Source organism: Dipodomys spectabilis, unplaced genomic scaffold (assembly GCF_019054845.1).
Source record: "Dipodomys spectabilis isolate Male_0828 unplaced genomic scaffold, ASM1905484v1 ptg000370l, whole genome shotgun sequence".
Classification (NCBI taxonomy): Eukaryota; Metazoa; Chordata; class Mammalia; order Rodentia; family Heteromyidae; genus Dipodomys; species Dipodomys spectabilis.
Window position 1 is genome coordinate 139,827 of NW_024871047.1, and position 18,545 is coordinate 158,371.

The following is an 18,545-nucleotide window of genomic DNA, read 5'->3' on the forward strand; positions in this document are numbered from 1 at the left end:
TATTACTATGTGGATTTACATGTAATACTGTAAGATATTAAATGTATGTTCTCAAATATTTACTACTGGGCTGGGAAGGTAGCTCAGTGGTAGAGCGCTTGCCTTGCATGCCAGAGGCCCTTGGTTCGATTCCTCAGCACCACATAAGCAAAAAAGAAAAAAAAGCCGGAAGTGGCGCTGTGGCTCAAGTGGTAGAGTGCTAGCCTTGAGCTGAAGAGCTGAGGGACAGCACCCACGCCCAGAGTTCAGGCCCCACAACCAGAGCCCCCCCCCAAAAAAAGGATTTTTTCAAATATTTACTACTTTAAAGGAAATTTTTTAGACATTTATTAATTCCATGCAGACTTCAATAGATGGACTATACTGACACACAATACATAGCTGTTGTTTGAACAGAAAAAAAAAAAATAGATCCTTCCTGGGCATTGGTGGCTCATGCCTATTATCAGACTGAGATCTGAGGCTTGTGGCTCAAAGCCAGAAAGCAGGAAAATTTGAGCTTCATCTCCAATTAACCACAAAAAAGCCAGAAGCAGAGGTGTGGTTCAAGTGGTAGAGCCCTAGCCTTGAGTAGAAAAAGCTAAGCAGGCCGAATTTAAGCCCCAGTACACATACACCACCACCACCACCACCAAAAACAACAACAAAACAAAACAAAAAAAACCCCACAACAACAAAAAAATCCCAAATAACAACAACCCCTTAACCTGATGCTAAGTGAAATGAACCCCAAGATAGGAACACAAGAGATTTTATCTTTTTTTTGTTCTTTTTAATGTACTTATAATGTAATATGTTTTTTTTTTGTTTGTTTCTTTGTATGTTCTTCCCACATGGTACAACCCCTGTTGTCACTGTATTTGATTCTGGTGTCCTGCATCTTGTATATACATTTTTCTAATTTGGGGCAGGGAAAGGAAATAACAAAATGCTGAAATAAGGATACAGGATGGCCCATTGTAACAATAAGATGTACAAGACACAATGTTCAAAATGAACTTTACAACTTTGCAGGGGGGGAGGGATGAGCTGGGGAGGTGGGGAGAAAAGGGATGGTAGGGGAAAAATAAGGGAGGGGGTAACAATGCTCAATAGAAAATGGACTCATTGGGCTAGGAAGGTGGTTCAGTGGTAGAGCGCTTGCTTTGCATGCATGAGGCCCTGGGTTCGATTCCTCAGCACCACATAAGCAAAAAGAAAAAAGCCGGGGGGGGGGGGGGGGGGGCTGGGAAGGTGGCTCAGTGGTAGAGCGCTTGCCTTGCATGCCTGAGGCCCTGGGTTCGATTCTTCAGCACTGCATAAGCAAAAAGAAAAAAGCCGGAAATGGCACTGTGGCTCAAGTGGTAGAGTGCTAGCCTTGAGCTGAAGAGCTGAGGGACAGCGCCCAGACCCAGAGTTCAGGCCCCACGACCGGACACATAAAAAAGAAAAAAAAAGAAAGAAAAAAGCCGGAAGTGGCACTGTGGCTCAAGTGGTAGAGCACTAGCCTTGAGCTGAAGAGCTGAGGGACAGTACCCAGGCCCAGAGTTCAGGCCCCACGACCAGTCCCCCCCCAAAAAACAAACAAACAAACAAAAAACAAATGAAAATGGACTCATTACCTTGCTCATATAACTGTAACCCCTCTGTAAAGAATCTTTACAACAAAATATATATTAAGGAAAAAAAAAAAAACCCTTCCCCTTCAGGCATGCCAAGAACAGGATATGGAAACAAGTCTATTGATTTGTATTTTCAGAAACTTAGTTAAACAAAAGAGCTCATTATTTTATTAAACCCAGAACTCATCAAGATAGTAAGAAAGAAGTTGCAAAGCCAAATGAAAAATTTGCACTGCAAATCCGATGAAAATGGTCATGGTCATTACATTCTTTCCCACACAGAAACTTCAACCATTCTTTCTGTTGATTATTATTTGGTAGACTTGGGCCACCAAATAATAGTTAAAGGTCTCTACCTTCTAAGAGAAACTGGTCAGGCACTGGTAGCTCACTCCTGCAATTCTAGTTACTCAGGGGTCTGAGATTTGAGGTTCGTGGTTCAAAGCCAGCCCAGGTAGGATATTCCATGAGACTCTTATCTCTAATCGCCAGAGAACTGGAGGTGGTGCTGTAACTCAAAGTGGTGTAGAGTGCTATCTTTGAGCAAAAGTGCTCAGAGACAGTGCCCAAGCCCTGAGTTCAAGCCCCATTTAGACTAACACAGAAAGAGAAAGTGACCTTCAAGTTCTCATTGACTAACATCTCCTAAAAGGCAGTGCCTAGTTTTATTATTTTTTAAAAAATTAGTGCTGAGGGGCTGGGAAGGTGGCTCAGTGGTACAGCGCTTGCCTTGCATGCCTGAGGCCCTGCGTTCGATTCCCCAGCACCACATAAGCAAAAAGAAAAAAGCCGGAAGTGGCGCTGTGGCTCAAAGTGGTAGAGCACTAACCTTGAGCTGAAGAGCTGAGGGACAGCGCCCAGGCCAAGAGTTCAGGCCCCATGACCGGACCCACCCCCCCAAAAAAATTAGTTGGGCTGGGAAGGTAGCTCAGTGGTAAGAGTGCTTGCCTTGCATGCCTGAGGCCCTGGGTTCGATTCCCAGCACCACATAAGCAAAAAGAAAAAAGCCGGAAGTGGTGCTGTGGCTCAAGTGGTAGAGCGCTAGCCTTGAGCTGAAGAGCTGAGGGACAGCGCTCAGGCCCAGAGTTCAGGCCCCACGACCAGACCCAAAAAAAAAAAAAAACAAACAAACAGGGCTTCACTCAGGATAGGTCTAATGCTTTAACCATGGAGCTACATCCTCAACCTGCCTAAGATATTTTTTTCATTCATTCATTTTGTTGTTTGTGGGGCCTGAACTCTGGGCCTGGGCACTGTCCCTCAACTGTTCAGCTCAAGGCTAACGCTCTACCACTTGAGCCACAGTGCCCACTTCTTGCTTTTTCTGCTTATGTGGTGCTGAAGAATCAAACCCAGGGCCTCATGCATGTGAGGCAAGCAAGCACTCTACCACTGAGCCACCTTCCCAACCCTTATTTATTTATTTTTGTCAGTCATGGGGCTTGAACTCAGGATCTAGATGGTGTCCCTGAGCCCTATTTTACTCAAGGCTAATGCTCTACCACTTTGAGCCACAGCACCACTTCCAGTTTTCTGGTGATTAATTGGAGATAAGAGTCTCAGAGACTTTCCTTTGGCTTCAAACCATGGTCTTCAGATCTCAGTCTCCTGAGTAGCTAGGATTACAGGCATGAGCCACCAGTGCCCGGCTCAATCTGCCTAATACTTAAAATCAAACATCCCAGCCAGGTGTCTGTGGCATAGCCTGTAATCCTATCTATTCAGGAGGTTGAGATTTGAGGATAGCAGTTCAAAGCCAGCCCAGACAGGTAAGTCCTTGAGAATTTAATCTCCATTTAACAACCAGAGGACCAGAAATGGCTCTGTGCCTCAAGTGGTAGAGTATTCACCTTGAGCTGAAGAGCCCAGAGATCAAGCCTCATGACAAAAAAAAAGAAAAAAAGAAACAGAACAAAAACTCCCTACAAACATTCCATAGTGTCATGGTCCAATACAGTGGCCACTAACCATATGCTTATTGTGCCCTTAAAATGTGGGTTTAAGGGGCTGGGAAGATGGCTCAGTGGCAGAGTGCTTGCCTTGCATGCATGAGGCCCTGGGCTCAATTCCTCAGCACCACATAAGCAGAAAAAAAAAAAAAGCCGGAAGTGGTGCTGTGGCTCAAGTGGTAGAGTGCTAACCTTGAGCTAAAGAGCTGAGGGACAGCGCTAAGGCCCAGAGTTCAGGCCCCATGACCGGATTAAAAAAAAAAAAATGTGGGTTAAAGTTGAAATTGAGATGCACTTTGTAAGTATAATAGAGATACTGAATTTATGAAAATTAATTGTCATATAATATTATTTGGTTATAGTGATTTAATATATATCATTAAAACATTAGAAAAAAACAAACAGTAGTTGGAAAACAGGCTCTTGGACTATTTTTATATACTCCACAAGCTAACAATCGTTTATCTATTTCTAAATTCTTTTTTTTCGTAAGGTAACATTTATTAACTTTTTTTCATTTTTTAGTGACTTGCTAAAAAAACCTGCAAAATAAAAAATCTACTTGTGGTTAAAATATAGTTGCCCAGATAGGCATATATGCACAAACATATACCCATACACATATATCTACTATATACATATACATATCTGTATACGTGTATGTATGTGTGGATATATGCTACCTTCATCTTTATCACCTCCAACCATAACAGAATGCCCTCAGCAATTTGTGTGTGTGTGTGTGTGTGTGTGTGTGTGTGTGTGTGTGTGTGTATGTGTGCGTGTATGAGTACTAGGGTTTGAACTCAGGGTCTAAAGCTCTGAGCTTAGGTTTTTTTTGTTCAAGACTGATGCTCTACCAATTGAGCTACAGCTCTACTTCTGGCTTTTTTATTTCTAAATTCTTCGCCAACATTGTTAGAAAGAATAAAAATTTGTATTTTACAAATTTAAATTTCCACAAACAAAACTTATCAGGAAAGAACACTAGTCATTAGTGTATATGTAGTCTCTGGCTGTTTTTCTGTTAAAACAGCACTGCTGGTTCAAGAGCCATGACCAACAAAACCTACACACACACACACCCTCAGCACTGCTGGACTGCAAAGCCTGTAACTAGTCATTCTCCACCAGGGGTAACTTTCCTCCAGAAGAGCAATTACAGAGGAAAATTTTTTCAGAGTCAAGGATGTTTCAATACACTTTACAACACACAAGCAAGCTTCCAATACGAGTATTGCGGAGGCTTACAAACCTAGGCCTAACCTAGCTCTTTTCAGAAAAAATGTTTTCCAGCCCTTGGTCAAAAACACAAATTCTAGCCCAGTGCCAGTAGCTCACATTTGCAATCCTACCTAGTCAGGATGCTGAGATCTGAGGATTGCAGTTCAAAGCCAGCCAGGACAGGAATGTCCATGAGACTCTTATCTCCAATTAACCAGGCAGAAGTGGAGGTGTGGCTCAAATGGGAGAGCACATGTCTTGATTGAAAAAGCCTAGCAAGGACTTGGAAGATGGCTCAGTGGTAGAGTGCTTGCCTTGCATACATGAGACCCTGGGTTCAATTCCTCAGCACCACATAAACAGAAAATGCCAGAAGTGGCACTGTGGCTCAAGTGGTAGAGTGCTAGCCTTGAGCTGAAGAGCTCAGGGACAGCTACCAGGACCAGAGTTCAAGCCCCACGACCGACAAAAAAAAAAGCCTAGCAAGAGTGCAGCACCTTGGATTTAAGCCCCAGTTGTGGCACAAAATAAAAAATAACAAAACTTCAGACAATTTGTACACAGCAAGAAACAGGACAAAGACCTGTTGGATGCTGTTTCAGCTACTATGTTGCCACCCCTTCCATTTCCTCTATATAGCTCCTGGAAATACAAGAAAAAGCCTGGAAAATCCACATTCTAGGTTCCCAGTTCTGGAGATCTCATAAATGGTAACAATGTAAACATTAACAAAGGTTTTGGTATCTTTTTATTGGCTATTAAAACCATATTACATAAAAAGTTCAGAAAATGGGGGTTGGGAAGGTGGCTCAGTGGTAGAGCGCTTGCCTTGCATGCATGAGGCCCTGGGTTCGATTCCTCAGTACCACATAAGCAAAAAGAAAAAAGCCGGAAGTAGCGCTGTGGCTCAAGTGGTAGAGCGCTAGCCTTGAGCTGAAGAGCTGAGGGACAGCGCCCAGGTCCAGAATTCAGGCTCCACAACCGGACCCCCCCCCCCAAAAAAAAAGTTCAGAAAATGAAATGAAAAATAATAAAGAAAACACAGATAAGGAAACTTGAGAGGAAGGCTGCTCTGAAAAGGACAAAGTCACAAAAATAAAGTTCAGTGATATTAAACATATGGAATGAGAAGCCTGAGTGTGTGTGTGTGCATCACTGAGGCATGCTTGATAATAAATCCTTAATAAATCTCTTAATAAATCCTCTGAGTCCACTCATCACATTCATTGTTTCACAGAATGTTCTGACACCAAAGGAAAAATGTGACTCACCCCTATAATCTTAGCTACTCAAGAGGTTGAGATTTAAGGATTACAGTGTGAAGCCACCCTGGGCAAGAAAGTCCCTGAGACACTTTACCTCCAATTAAGCACACAAAAAAAGCCGGAAGTAGAGCTGTGGTTCAAGTGGTAGAGCACTAACCTTGAGCAAAAAGCTCAGGGATAGTACTCAGCCCTAGGACCAGGACCAGGAAAAAAAGTATGTATAAATATAAATATCTGTATATACACATAGATAAGTAGGATTATTAATTACTATACATCTTTCTCCTCCAGATTGGAAGCTTCCTGAAGACAGAGTCCAATGTCTATCTTTGTATCCCCAATATGCAATACATTCAGGCTGTCAACAAATACTGGTTTTTGGCTTAATTACTCACTATTCACACCCCATTCTTCCTGCATACCTTTCCATTGCTTAAAAAAATCCTTTCCTGGGCTGGCAAGGTGGCTCAGTGGTAGAGTGCTTGCCTTGCTTGCATGACGCCCTAGGTTGGATTCCTCAGCACCACATAACCAGAAAAAAGCCAGTAGTGTTGTGGCTCATGGTAGAGCACTAGCCTTGAGCTGAAGAGCTGAAGGACAGCGCCCAGACCCTGAGTTCAGGCCCATAACTGAAAAAAGAAAGAAAAAAAAAATCCTTTCCTTTTTCTCTTTCAGCCCATAAAAGAGATGCTGAAAAAGGAAGTTCTTTCAGGACTTTCGGTGTTTATTCCACCACTATTTCTTTCCAAAATTTAATATAGCCAACATACTACTCCCACAACTCTGTTTAAAGTGTTTTGATTAAACAATGGAGCTAATGAACTCCCTATACGCAGGTAAAACAGCTTACCCAGTGTTCACTTCCTTTTAATTATTGTAATAGACACTTTCCACTTGCAAAGGTACTTCATGTTGTTAAAAACAGAAGATATTTGATAAACCAAAGGGGGGAAAATCCATGCCTCCTACAATACCATCATACAGAGACACAAAAGCATTTTAGAATTTTTTACACACTTTTAAAACTACTGCTCCCTCCCACCTTGGTTTCTGTTATAGCTTTCTAGTGGTTAACAAGAAGGCTTACCTTCCTGATTTTTCTTTATGAAATCTCCTTCTTGGGCTTTTAGTTGAAGGATTTACTTCTATATTTCCAGATAAAACCATATTGATCACAGAAACTTTATCTTTACCATAACAGAATCAAAGAAACACTTTCTTACAAGAGGGATAAATATTAGCAACAAAAAAGAACCAGAAATGTAGAGAAACAAAGCAACATTCCTCAAAACCACTTGTACACAATTACACATTTTCCAATGTTTAAACTGATTTATCGAGGGAGTTCAGACAATTTTCTGCCTAGAAGCCAGAACTTCGCATTCTACTATTTACACGATGTTTTATGTGGCTTTAAAAAGAGCCTCCCACAAACTGGGCACCTATGGCTCACCCCTATAATCCTTGTTACCCAGGAGATTGAGATCTGAGGCTCACAGTTCCATGCAGCAGGGACAGGACAGTTCCGTGAGACTCTTTTATCTCCAATTAATCACAAGAAAACCAGAAGTAGTGCTGTGGCTCAAAGTGGTAGAACTCTAGCCCTGAGCAGAAAAAGCTCAGGTACAGCACCCAGGCCCTGAGTACAAGCCCCATGACCCACAAAAATACAAAACAAAACAGAAATTCCAGCACGTTACTTACTTGTTAGGTAGTGCCTGTCTTTGCTTGTTTGCTTGCTGATCCACAAGGGAACTGAATTTGGTTGTAAACTCCATTAAGATACTGAAATCGCTTCTCCATATTGCTTGTTTAAGTTTGGGGGAAAAAAAGTATTCTGAGACGTGATTTTTTTTTTTTGTTACTAGCTCTTTGTTATAATAGCCTGTATAACTTCTGGGTTTATAATTCACCTCTTACTAGGTAGTATAGATTCATTATGTTCTCCTCAGAATTCGTATGTTAATCCCTTAATCCAAACATGAATGTATTTATCCAGACTACAAATAGGGTAGGGCGCTGGTGGCTCACACCCTTAATTGTAGCTATTCAGGAGGCTGAGATCTGGGGATTGCAAGCCAGCGAAGCCAGCACAGGCAGGAAAGTCCATCTTAGCTCCAATTAACCACAAGAAAACCGGAAGTGCGCTGTAAGTCAAAGCGTTAAAGCGCTAGCCTTAGAGAGAAAGAGTTCCAGGAACAAAACCCAGACCCCCCAGTTCAAGCCCCACTACCGAGAAAAAAAATTAAAACAAAAATTAAATACAAATCGAGTTGTGCAAGTGAGCTCACTTGGAGGCCAGATGGCCTCCAGCGTGTGCGGGTGGTAACAGGAAAAGGGAGCCACAGGAATCTACCAGGGTGAGCATGGAAGCAGTAGGTCCCAAGCTCCTTGAACTTGGTGCCCACGCGCCCCCCGATGCCAGTGCAGCTGGTGCGGGTTCCCCAAGCTAGAGCGGGAAAGCGAAAAAGGTAAGGAGTGCAGCCAGTGCTCGTCCCCCGTGGATTTGAGTGGGACTCCCACGGGGGAAGGTAGAGAGTGCCCAATGCGCTGATTCTGCGTGGAAATATCCTTCAGAGATCAGGGTGCCCGCAGGTTTGGTGGCCAGTGCTGTGGCCCAAGAGGAAATGAGGGTGTCCGCATGTTTTCTGGGAGGTTGTGGCGATCAGGGACCAAACACAGCCCCCCACTATGTGTCCCACGGGAAGTGTGAAGAAGGAGCACAGCAAGTGCCTATCTTCACAGTCCGTGCTGTGTGCGCGGATCCTTTGAGGATGGTGGCGACTGTGGAATGCAGCGGGTGCTGCCGGCGCCAGGGAAGCCCAACGACTTCCCCAGCGATCGCGTTCCTCCACAGGAGGGAGAGGGACGAGGAGTTCGGTTACCTGGGCTTTCGAGGCAGCGAATCACAGGAAACGGGGATCCCACGGTGCGCCACGGGAAGCTAGTAGAGCTCCCAGGGAAGTCGCGGAGGAGGCGGATCCACCAGACAATGCCGCGAGCGCTAGAGAGCGCCGGGAGTGCCTGGAATGCGGCGACCGCGTGGTGCTCAGGGAAGGCAGGCAGCTCCCAGTGTTTTCCTGGCGAGCAACGCAGGTACTACTGGGAGCTCTGGATCGACTTCTCCAGCGTCACCTCCTCTTTTATGGCTGCATTATGGGTGTCAGTGTCCACTCCCACCCACTGCCTCCCTTTGCCCACCTACAGCCTCTGTTACTGCCCAGGTTTTGGAAGGGATCCTGGACTGAATAATTGTCAGGAATTACTTCCTAATCGATTCTGATGATTTTTTAGATGACCTGAAAATCAATCTTGCTAATGAAGCGTTTTATTCATGATAGGCGCAGGATCCCAAGAAAAGGATTATAGCCAGTGCCAAACTATAGTGAGCATGACAGTATTCTTGTAAATTTGTCATGAGCAAAAACCTTTACTGATGTAGGACATAAATCTCAGAGTAGCAGAAAATTATGGGGGAGGGAGAGAAATGTACATAAACACAGAATGTAGCATTGCTGGAGCACATGAAAAAAATTAAATGAGAAAAAAGCAGCTTTTTAAAAATAGGAAAAGAATGAAATCTTTTCCACATAATTTGGAAAAAAAAAAAAGGCTGAAGCTAACCTGGAATTGAAAAAGAAACAGTTTCTTTCTGTCCCTAAACTTCAAAATAATGAAAAACCTTTGGACACACAGCAGCTTAAGGTTGTGGAAGCAGATTCTAAGCCCTTGGCTAAATGTTCACTATTCCCAAGAATTTTGAAATGGCAGCATAATCTTAATCATGTTTAGAATTTATGCTCTTGAGATAAACATTTGGCAGTGAAATACTTCTGCTTCCGAATGTCAAAGGAAATTACTTCAGTGTATTCTTTGCTTTTATTGAAATGCATACTTTGTTTTTAAAAGGCAGGAAGCAGCATTCAGCAATATTAATAAAATGTGCTTGCTTAGTGGTATTCTAAGTGGTTTATATTGATTGCCTTGCAAAATAAATGGAAGACAGGTAGCATTTATAGGATGTGTGTGAGAAAAGGAATATTTCTAGGTATTCTTGCCACTTTTTTTACAGTGAAAATACTGTACACAGGGGTTACAATTACATGGGCAAGATAATGAGTACATTTCTTATCAAGCATTGTAGCCTCCTCCTTTGTTTCCCCTTCCCATTCCTTCCCATCCTCCCCCCACCCAGGTTTTTTTAAATGTGCTGCTCCTAGATGCTGTTTCTGAGCTCTTTTGCCCAAAGCTAACACTCTACCAGTTCAGTCACAGATCCACTTTGGCTTTTTGTATTTAATTGGAGTCTCATGGACTTTTTCTGCTGACTTTAAATCACAATCCTCAACATACTGAGTAGGATTACATACATGAACCACCAGCACCTGTTCTTACTCTTAAAAAAAAATTATTTAGCCAGTCCTGGGGCTTGAACTCAGGGTCTGAGCACTGTCCTCAATTGAGCCTCTTTTGCTCAAGGCTAGCAGTTTACCACTTGAGCCACAGAACCACCTCTGGCTTTTCCTGTTTATGTACTCCTGAGGAATCGAACTCAGGGCTTCATGCATGCTAAGCAAACACTCTGCCACTAAGCCAACTTCCCAGCCCTAAAAATATTTATTGTTATTATAAAGGTGTTGTACAGGACTAAGAAGGTGGCTCACTGGTAGAGCACTTGCCTTGCATGCATGAGGCCCTGGGTTCAATTCCTCAGTACCACATAAACAGAAAAAGCCGGAAGTGGTGCTGTGGCTCAAGTGGTAGAGCGCTAGCCTTGAGCTGAAGAGCTGAGAGAGACAGTGCCCAGGCCCAGAGTTCAGGCCCCTTGACCAAAAAAAAAAAAAAAGAAAGAAAGAAAGAAAGAAAAGAAGGTGATGTACAGAGGGATTACAGTTACATAAGTCAGATAAAGAGTACATTTCTTTCTTTTTTTGGGGGGGGGTCCAGTCGTGGGGCCTGAACTCTGGGTCTGGGCGCTGTGCCTCAGCTCCTCAGCTCAAGGCTAGCGCTCTACCACTTGAGCCACAGCACCACTTCCGGCTTTTTTCTTTTTGCTTATGTGGTGCTGAGGAATTGAACGCAGGGCCTCAGGCATACAAGGCAAGCGCTCTACCACTGAGCCACCTTCCCAGCCCCAAGAGTACATTTCTTTTTGGGCAATGTTACTCCTTCCTTCCTCAGTTTTCCCCTCCCATCCAACCCACAAGTTGTATTGTTCATTTTCAACAGGGTCTAGTGAGTGCCATTGCTGTGTTTGTTTACCCTTTCCTGATCTTATTCTTATCACTTGGGCAAATTAAGTGTGTGAATAAGCTTCAGGGGGACCATGAACTTGTGACATTGTGTGCCCACTATTTGGTATGCTTGTTGTGGTTGCAAAATTCCACAATTTTAAGACATTGGTATCAGAGCTGGATTTATCTCTGCATTGCTTTCTGTATCTTTCTACTTGAGGAAAGTAGTTCCTTAATACTTTGTATTTTTCTCTTTAATCTTTTTTTAATGTTTTTTATTGTAAAAATAGTGTACAGAGGGGTTACAGTTACATGAGTAAGGTAATGAGTACATTTCCTATAGAGCATTGTTACTCCTTTGTTTTTCCCCTACTACCCCTTCCCTCTCCACCTCCCAAACTCATCCCTACCCCCTCAAGTTGTAAGTTTTCAATATAGTGTCTTGTACATCTCATTGTTACAATTGGTCAACCTGTATCCTAATTTCAGCATTTTGTTATTTCCCTTCCCCTCCCCAAATTAGAAAAATGTATATACAAGCAAACCCCTGTTGTCTTTAATCTTTTTTTTTGGGTCCAGTCGTGGGCCTTAACTCTGGGCCTGGGCGCTGTCCCTCAGCTCTTCAGCTCAAGGCTAGCACTCTACCACTTGAGCCACAGCACCACTTCCGGCTCTTTTCTTTTTTTTGCTTATGTGGTGCTGAGGAATCAAACCCAGGGCCTCATGCATGCAAGGCAAGCACTCTACAACTGAGCCACCTTCCCAGCCCTGTCTTTAATCTTTTTAGGAGTCATTTTCAATAGAACAAAATGTACTAGTCAAACAAAAAGTTGCTTGAGGTCATAAAAACAATGTAGGGCTGTGAATGAAACTCAAGTGGTAGAGTGCCTGCCTACCAATCACAAGATCCTGAATTCAAACCCCAATACAACTTGAAATAAAAGCCAAAATAAACAAAAATGAATGTATATAGAAAAGCCACAGGCAGAGGGAAAAATTTTTACTATAGGGATACCTAAGTATAAGCTATATACAAAACATCTAGTTTTTATAATTAACTTGTCAATCTTTTAAAATAATTACTCAATAGTAAAACATAAGCCAATAGAGAAAAAAAATAGCACGTTGAGGAATGCTAAAAGTGTCCTATAAAAGTAAAAACAGGGCTGGGAAGGCGGCTCAGTAGTAATCTTGCCTTGCATGCATGAGGCCCTGAATTCCATTCCTCAGCACCACATAAGCAGAAAAAGCAGGAAGTGGTTCTGTGGCTCAAGTGATAGAGTGCTAACCTTGAGCTGGAATGCTCAGGAACAGCTCCAAGGCCCAGAGTTCAGGCCCCATGACAGAGAAAAAAAAAAAAAAAAAGTAAAAAACAGAATCAACTGTTCAGAACTCTGAGAACTCTGGAATCTGATTAAAAAAACAAACAAACAAACAAAAATTTACAAGATGGTGGTGTCAACAAGATGAGTAGGAAGTACCAGGCCCTCATTTCACCCTCAAAATGCATTTCAACTAAAAGTTATTATAACTCATGTATAATTATAAGAAATAGTTATAAAGTGAATAAAACTATTTCCTAGGAACCCAGGGAAGAGATGACTGATTAAAAATACTGTAAACTACAATAGCTAAAGCCTTGAGAAGACACAATTGAAAATTGAGGCATTTAAAAGCAACTATGGACTCCTCTAAGACAACAATCCCACTTTTGGGCATTTACCCAAATGATCACATACAAGACCATATTAAAACTCCCAGCACAACTATGTTTATTGTAGCATTATTTACCATAGCTAAGATATGGAACCAACCCAGATGCCCTCAGTAGATGAATGGATTAACAAAATGTGGTATATGTACACAATGGAATTTTATGCCTCCATCAGAAAGAATGACATTGCCCCATGTGTTTGGAAATGGAAAGCCTTGGAAAAAATTATATTAAGTGAAGTAAGCCAGGCCCAAAGAAACGTAAGTCCTATGGTTTCCCTTATTTGCAATAACTAGTATATGTCTGAGACAAGCAGAAAAGGTCAGATAAGTTGATGTTAGGCGAAATGAACCCCAAGATAAGGACTCAAATGGTTTTTCTTTCTTGCTATTGTTTCTAACATATTTATAAGATGATTTCTTTGTTGCTTTGTATGTCCCTCCCCCATAGTATAACCCCTGTTTTCACTGTATTTGATGTTGGTATAATTTGGGAAGGGAAAGGAAAAAAACAAAATGTTTAACTAGGGATACAGGTTGACTCATTGTAACAATGAGATGTACAAGACACTATGTCAAAAAAAGGAACTTTACAATTTAGGCAGGGGGTGGGGGGGGTGAAGGGGGTGGGCGGTGGGGGGGGGGAGGATGGAGGGGGTGGGAGGGGGTGGAGGGGGATAGTTGAGGAGGTGGGAGGCACCCCATGGTAGGGGAAAAACAAAGAAGGCAACAATTCTTGATAAGAAATGTACTCATTACCTTGCTCATGTAACTGTAACCCCTCTGTACAGTATATAAAAAACTCATTAAAAAAAAAAGAATTCGTTGGACTTGGGGGGGAAAAAAAGCAACTATGGCCAGGCACTGGTGGCTCACACCTGTAATCCTAGCTACTCAGGAGGCTGAGATCTCAGGATTTCAGTTCAAAGCCAACCTGGGAAGGAAAAATCCATGAGACTCTATCTCCAATAAACCACTTAAAAAACCAGAAGTGGTGCTGTGGCTCAAGTGGTAGAGCACTAGCCTTGAGCTGAAGAGCTGAGGGACAGCGCCCAAGCCCAGAGTTCAAGCCCCATGACAAAAAAAAATCCTCATGCATAGCTGGCTTTGAAATTTCTCAGGATCAGAACAGGGACAGGCTTCATGAATCTAGGGTTTTAGCTGAGGTCAAAAGACATAACAAAGGCCAGGCACTGGTAGCTAATGCCTGTAATCCTAGCTACTCAGGAGGCTGAGATCTGAGGATCATGGTTCAAAGCCAGTCCCTGCAGGGAAAGTCCCTGACACTCTTAGCTCCGATTCACCACCAGAAAACTGGAAGTGGTACTGTGGCTCACAGTTGTAGAGTACAAAGAGCTCAGGGATAGTGTAACAAAAAAAAATCGAGAATGGGCTGTAGCTACCTGTAGAATTAGAACATGCAGGGGCTGGGAAGGTGGCTCAGTGGTAGAGCTCTTGCCTTGCATGCCTGAGGCCCTGGGTTCGATTCCTCAGCACCACATAAGCATAGAGAAAAAAGCCGGAAGTGGCGCTGTGGCTTAAGTGGTAGAGGGCTAGACTTGAGCTGAAGAGCTGCGGGACAGTGCCCAGACCCAGAGTTCAGGCCCCACGACCAGACCCAAAAAAAAAAAAAAAAGAATTAGAACATGCAATTGTTGATTCAGCCTGGATTTCATGACTGTCATAGAAGTTGATTCCTTTAATAACTAACAGCAACAAAAGTATAGACCTCTCCCTAAAGCACAAAATAAGATAGGAAAGTTTGTTCAAGTTTTTTTCCTGGCCCCTACACCTCTGTCAAGTGCAGTGCAATGCAGTTGGGAGATGCAGGAGCCATATAGCTTATATTTTGAGAGATCTGGGAATGTTCTAATTTGTTCTCATTCTTCTGCAAGGTTAGTCTAAATGAAGCCTAAATGAAGTTAAAGCGCAAATGGCCAAAACTACTGTTGGATTTCAAGCTAGAGGGAGCCACTGGGAGTAATGGATATGACTTAAGGAAACCACAAGTAGACTTGAAGTTGGCTGGAGGCAAGACATGACTGATCTGTAATACTGCACAGTAGAATAACTAAGGCCCTGTGAAGACACAAGTGGGATTTATAGGACAGTTGAGACATTTAAAAGCAATTATGGAAAGGGTGAATTTTTTCCAAATATATGAAGTGCAATGTATGGAAACATCACAGCAAAGCTGCCTCGTTACAATTTTTTTAGTAATTAAAAAAAAAAAAATTTTTTTTGTTTTTTTTTGGGTCCATTCGTGGGGCCTGAACTCTGGGCCTGGGCGCTGTCCCTCAGCTCTTCAGCTCAAGGCTAGCGCTCTACCACTTGAGCCACAGCACCATTCCTGGCTTTTTTCTTTTTGCTTATGTGGTGCTGAGGAATCGAACCCAGAGCCTCAGGCATGCAAGACAAGCACTCTACCACTGAGCCACCTTCCCAGCCCCTTAAAAAATTTTAATTTCTTTTATTTTTTGTTTATGTGGTGCAGAGGAATTGAACCCAGGGCTTCATGCATGCTAGGCAAGCACTCTACCACTAAGCCATAATTCCCAGCCCTACAAATGTATTTTAACTCAAAAAAATAAGTAAGCTGAGCACTGGTAGCTCATGCCTGTAATCTTATCTGCTAAGGAGGCTGAGATCTGAGGAACTTGATTCAAAGCCAGGGGGTGAAGGAAAGTCCCTGAGACTCTTATCTCCAATTAGCCACCAGAAAACCAGAAGTGGCTTTGTGGCTCAAGTGGTAGAGCGCTTGCCTTGAACTGAAGACCTCAAGGACAATGCCAAGGCCCAGAGTTCAAGCCCTATGACTGACAAAAAAAAATAGTACAATAATTAAAAAATGAAATGCTAGACTTCACCTGGAAACTAAAAAATAAATGGCCTAGATATACTTACAATAAACTGATTTAACCTATAACAAGAAAAAAAATTAAAACTATTTGCTTGAAAACAAGATAAAAACCTCCCTTCCAAGTTGTTTTCTCATTGGTTCCTTCCAAAGTGTGTGTGTGTGTGTGTGTGTGTGTGTGTGTGTGTGTATCCATTCGGGCTTAAACTTAGGCCCTTAGTTTTTTCACTGAAGTCTGACACTCTACCACTTGAGCCACAGCTCCACTTTGTTTTTAACTGGAGATAAGACTCTTACATACTTTCCTGCTTAGGCTGGCTTCAAACCTTTATTATCACTAGAACGTGAGTATCAGCCCCTCTTCTTGTTTAATTAAATCAAAAGGCATATCTGCACAGAGTTTTTCTAAGTTTTAAAACTGCACTATTGCTAATGAAAGATAGATGCATTGTAGATATACCTCAGGTCAGGCTAATGGCTGTGATTTGGTTCTAAAGAAAAACAAATGAGCTCTGTATTATTCTAGCCAACTCCCTGCAGAAAACCATTGAGCTGGAAAAAGAAAGGATTTTTTTTTTTAAGGGAAAGCTGGGCTCTGGTGTTTCCTGCTTGTAATCAATCCTAGTTATTCAGGAGGCTGAGATCGGAGGATTGTGGTTCAAAGCCAGTCCAAGCAGAAAAGTCCCTGTGAGACTCTTTTTTTTTTAAAAAAAATTTTATTTTATTTTATTTGTGAACATACTGTACAGAGGGGTTACAATTACATGGGCAGGATAATGCGTACATTTCTTACCAAGCATTACAGCCTCCTCCTTTATCTTCCGTAAACTACTTAGAAAAAGCCGGAGTGGCCCAGTGGCTCAAGTGCTAGAAGGCTAGCCTGGAGCGCAAAGAGGCTCAGGGACAGTGCCTAGTCCCTGAATTCAGGGACCAGCAAAGAAAAAAAAAAAGGCAAGAGAAAGGAAAGGAGGTGGGGGGGGAGAGGGAGGGAGGGAAAAAGTGTGGGAGAAAGGAGAAGGAAAACAAAGAAGCAAAGAAAAAAGAGGGTTGACACTCCATGCGTTTTTTGTAGTTTTTGTAAGTATGGCAGTACTGGGGCTTCAGTACTGGGGCTTGAACTCAGGGCTTGGCTTTTCTACTGAAGGCTGTATACTTATTTTTTGAGACAATCTCAGACTGGCCTTGAACTTAAAATCCTTGTACTTCAATCTCTCAAGTGCTGAGATTGGGCAAAAATTGCACTGTGGAAAGTTATCATTACTTTTCTGGTTGGTACTTATATTATCTAAATTACTAAATAAATGATTATTTTTTGCTTGTATTGGGGCTTGAACTCAGGGCCTTGCTCTGTCACTTTGTTGTTTCATTCAATGTTAGTGTTTTACAGCTTGAGCCACAGCTCCCCTTTGGGCTTTTTGATGGTCAATTGGAGATAAAAGTCTCATGGACTTTTCCTGTCTAGGCTGGCTTCTAACCATTATCCTCAGGTCTCAGCCTCTTGGGTAGCTAAGATTAAAAGCAAGAGCTACCAGTGCCTGGCTGAATAAATAATATTTAATATTTTTATTTTGAATTAGCATACTTTTTTAGTATGAGGGGGTTTCTTTGTAACATTTCCAGACATGCATACCATGTACTTTGCTGAATAAATTATTAGTCAATCATACATTGTAATCTAGCTATCAAGTGATTTGGGGGGGGGGAGGGGGGGAACGGACATCCTGGGGTTTGAACTGAGGGCCTGGGCCCTGTCCCTGGGCTTTTATGCTCAAGGCTAGTGCTCTTCCACTTGAACCAGGTGCTCTACTTCCAGCTTATTTTGGTTTCTGGCGATAAGTGACTTTTCTCTCCAATTAACCACCAGAAAGCTACAGCTCAAATGGCAAAGCACACAAGGGGCTGGTGGCTCCTGCCTGTAATCCAAGCTACAGAGGAGGCTGAGATTTGAGGATTGCGGTTTGAAGCCAGCCTGGGCGGGAAAGTCCATCGGACTCTTATCTCCAATAAACTACTCATGGGGCTGGGAAGGTGGCTCAGTGGTAAAGTGCTTGCTTTGCATGCATGAGGCCCTCGGTTTGATTCCTCAGCACTACGTAAACAGAAAAAGCCGGAAGTGGGGCTGAGGCTCAAGTGGTAGAGTGCTATTCTACAGCTGAAGAGCTGAGGGACAGCGCCCAAGCCCAGAGTTCAGGCCCCATGACAGACAAAAAACAAAAACAAAACTACTCAGAAAAAAAAAAGCCGGAAGTGGTGTTGTGGCTTAAGTGGTAGAGTACTAGCCTTGAGCAAAAGAAGCTCCGGGACAGCTCCCAGGCTGAGTTTAGGAGGGGGGGAGGGGAGGAGGGGGCGGGGAAGGGGGGGGAAGAGGAGGAGGGAAGAGGAAGAGGAAGAAAAGGCCTATAATCCTAGCTACTCTGGAAGTGGAGTTCTGTGGATCAAAATTCAAAGCCAGCCCAGGCAGGAAAGTCTTTGAGACTCTCATCTCCAATTAACTACAGAAAGCCCCAGGTGGCTTTGAACTGTGATCCTCAGCTCTCAGCCTCCTGAGTAACTATGATTACAGGTGGGAGCCACTGGCACCTGAGTGACATGCTGTATTAAAAGTAGTGCTAAATTTTAAGTAATATTACAGTTGACTAATTATCAGATACCATTAAAACAAACCCTGAATGCTAATCTGTTTATACATAGAGAGACATATA

The 18,545-nt window shown here is 42.8% G+C and overlaps 1 long non-coding RNA gene across 1 annotated transcript in view; it reads right to left on the reverse strand.

The window, feature by feature from the left end:
* LOC122096362 overlaps positions 1–9,112 on the reverse strand; it is a 54,259-nt gene extending 45,147 nt beyond the window's left edge. The window contains exons 1-2 of the long non-coding RNA XR_006145289.1: positions 8,925–9,112; positions 7,744–7,846 (exon numbers count right to left, since the gene is read on the reverse strand). This is a non-coding gene — a long non-coding RNA (uncharacterized LOC122096362). The remainder of the gene's footprint in view (positions 1–7,743; positions 7,847–8,924) is intronic.
* Positions 9,113–18,545: the final 9,433 nt, after the last annotated feature.